Consider the following 3,529-nt stretch of genomic DNA (forward strand, 5'->3'; position numbering starts at 1 on the left):
AAGAAAGAAAGACACTATTCACCACTACTTTTGATTTTGCATATTCTTTGATGTCATTTTCATATTCTTTTATTAATTTACTTTCTTTCAACAATTTGTTCGATTGTTTAATGAACGACTGAATAAAGAAAGAAAGAAAGGAAGAAGGTACGAAAGAAGGAAAGAAAGGAAGAAAGAAAAAAAAAGAAGCATCAAACATCAAAGAAGTAAACTTCTTTGATGTAGCTATATGACCATAAAACTTCAAAGTAGCAAATGAAATTTTTAATCAAATAAATTTTTAGAATTTAAAAAAAAATTTAGAATTTCAAGAAAAAAAAAATTCAATAATAACAACAATAATAATTTGTGTAAGTATATCTGTTCACTTAAACTATATTTTTTAGTCAAAATGTAATTTGAAATTACTTTGAAATTACCAAATTACATGAAAGATGAAATTACTAAATTACCAATTACTTAAAAAGTAATTTCGATACAAATTACAAATGTAATTTGAATTACGTAATTTCGTTACTTGAATTACATTACTGCCCATCTCTGCCGGTGATGATGTGGATGAAGCTGGTGTTTACGCAGGTTACAGACAATCCATAGCCGCCATGTTCATTTGCTCTTTTTTGTCAAGAAAGAAGTATTTTGGTTATCGTTTTTCTAAGTGGTGGATTGGCATGTGAGTTTGCGTCCCAACAATTAAATTAACAACACTTGCAATAGCAATCCACCACACCGTTTGCTAATTAAACGTATTTACATCCGTAGTGGCGTATCAGAAAATCAATAAACAAACCCATACTATTTTAAATTTTTAACTTAAATACTTTTTTAAAATAATTACTGTTAAAAAAGGACTATCGCTTATAACTTTAACCGTATAAACCAACATATCTACGCGAACACAATGTTCTGACTAGATATCGAATCAGAAGAAACTAAAATACTAAATAGCTGTTATATATGCAATAGCCCATATATGATTCAATGTATATGTAGCTAGAAAATATATTTTATTTAAGCAAACTTCCATGGTTAAAGATCAGGTAAAATAGTATATTTCAATTTTTGAGTAGGGTCCCTCAGGGCGGGGTTTTGAGCCCGTTGTTTTTTCTTATTTATATTAAAAACGACATTTCTTATGTATGTGGAAATATTCTACATTTTTAGATGATTAAAAAATCTACAGAGTATTGAAAAGTGAAGAAGACAAAAACAGTTTTACGCGTGATACTGGTAAATTTGGTTTGGTTTAATAATTGGAAATTGAAATCAAACACAGATTAAATGCCAGTTGTTAAAAAATTGCTCCAACAAACCGTGTTTACCTTACATCATTTTGGAAGGCAACGGATCCCTTCATCTGCCGGTGGTTAAAGAAATTTCAGATCTTGGAATTGTTGTAGATGATAAATTGAAGTTCAATAGTCATGTTATGAAGTTGCTTCATAAAACAAACTCTATGTTTGGTATCATTGCCAGGAATTTTAAATACTTTTCTGACGAAGCTTTTGTAACTTTATATAAGACATCGGTTAAGTCACACATAGAGTACAGTGTCCAAGTATTGAATCCTTACAAAGTCGGTTTAATAGAGGAGCTGGAAAGAGTTAAAAAAAGGGCAACGCGAGGACCGGTTGAGGAAATTGGAGATGCCATCTCTGGTCTTTAGACGTCTAAGAGCCGACCTTAATTTGTTATATAAAATGATAAATGGTTAGATTCCTGCCTACGTTGCCCCTACATTACTGGGGCCATACTTCAGGCTAATTTTAAGTTCTAGCCATAAAGACTGCCGTAAATTTTTTGTTTGAATAGAGTGGTAGAAGAACTAGACAAACTGCCTTCTGCCGTTGTCAATGCCATCTCCTTGAGCGATTTCAAGTCAGCAGTCGATAGTTACTAAGGTGACTCTAAGTTCAGCAGGCTATCTAATTTCTAAATCGTACTTGATTTGTGTAACTGTACAGTTAAATTTATTTTTGCTAGTTGAATCAAAATTAGTTTTGTTTGTTGTTCATCGATTTATTTATCATCATTTTGGTTGTTGCGTACGTTCTTATCGGTTCAAGTGTTTATTTTCAGCTCAATTCTGTTGACACCGTTTTTGCTGGTTCCATCTGATACATTTTCCTTTTCATTTGTCTTATGATTTTTCAGTATGTGTTTGGCGAGGGGCTATGCCCGTGAATCTTGAAATAATAATAATAATTCCTATGAGGTTTTCAATGGAACCGATGATCAATAAGAACATAATAACGATACTACAATAGATATAGATGGACACTAACTAGTTTCTATATAGATGGATACTACCCAAGATATATATTTGTTATATCATTGATACTATCGATAAATAAACACAGAAAGAACTTATATCACTCTATTTATAATTTCTCTATTCGGTTATCATGTATATTTATATTCATTTACATAGAATACCTATACAGGCCCTCGAACGCCTCCGCGCACATTTTCAGTGCTATATATATATATATATATATATATATTATATATATATATATATATATATAATTATTAAAAATTATCACCGCATTTTCCGCAATGTTGACTTTTTAACTGAGTTTTTCAATTTTTCGAACAATTATTTTATCAATATTATTCAATTTATTCAAATTAAAAATAAAATTTATTGAAAAATAATTTTATTATCAATTTGAATAAATTGAATAATATTGATAAAATAATTGTTTGAAAAATTAAAAAACTTATTTTTTTTCTAATTTTTATTCTTTAATAATCAGGATTTGACAGACGCAGAAACTGTTACAGCATGCAAGGCAGTAGCACAAAATTAAACAAATAAGTAAATAAATAAATACAAAAACGGAGAATGAAAAATGTTTAAACATGACAAATAAAATAAAACAAAATTAAATAAATAATAATAATAATAAAATAAATAAAAGAAAAGAATTTGACAATAAAATATAAAATAAAGTAATGGCATAAAAACGCAAATTAATAGACTAGATGATGACATAGTGAGTTAGTGAGGTGAACGATAAATAAAAACTAGTTGTGTGAATGATAAAGTTTTGTTGAGTGTTAATATGTTTGAGACGTCTTGTGATGAAGGTCTTTTTCTGATATGTAGATTGGGTGGCGACTTGATAGTTATGCTTGCGTTGACAAAGATTGTATGTTGTAGTTTTAATTGGTGGCAGTAGAAGATGGATGACGTGGTTGTTGTTTTTATTTTCAGTCTTGAATCGAGTGTGTTGAACATCTGAGTGACGTTAGGATATGATGCAGGTTATAAACTCAACAAAGCGGAAAATGTGGTGATATTTATTAATAACTGTATTGTATATACGACAATCTGAACCCAAATACATATATATGTATATATATATATATATATATATATATATATATATATATATATATATATATATATATATATATATATATATATATATGTATATATATATATATATATATATATATATATATATATATATATATATATATATATATATATATATATATATATATATATATATATATATAC

The sequence above is a fragment of the Helobdella robusta genome (genome assembly GCF_000326865.2).
Source record: "Helobdella robusta unplaced genomic scaffold HELROscaffold_87, whole genome shotgun sequence".
Lineage (NCBI taxonomy): Eukaryota > Metazoa > Annelida > Clitellata > Rhynchobdellida > Glossiphoniidae > Helobdella > Helobdella robusta.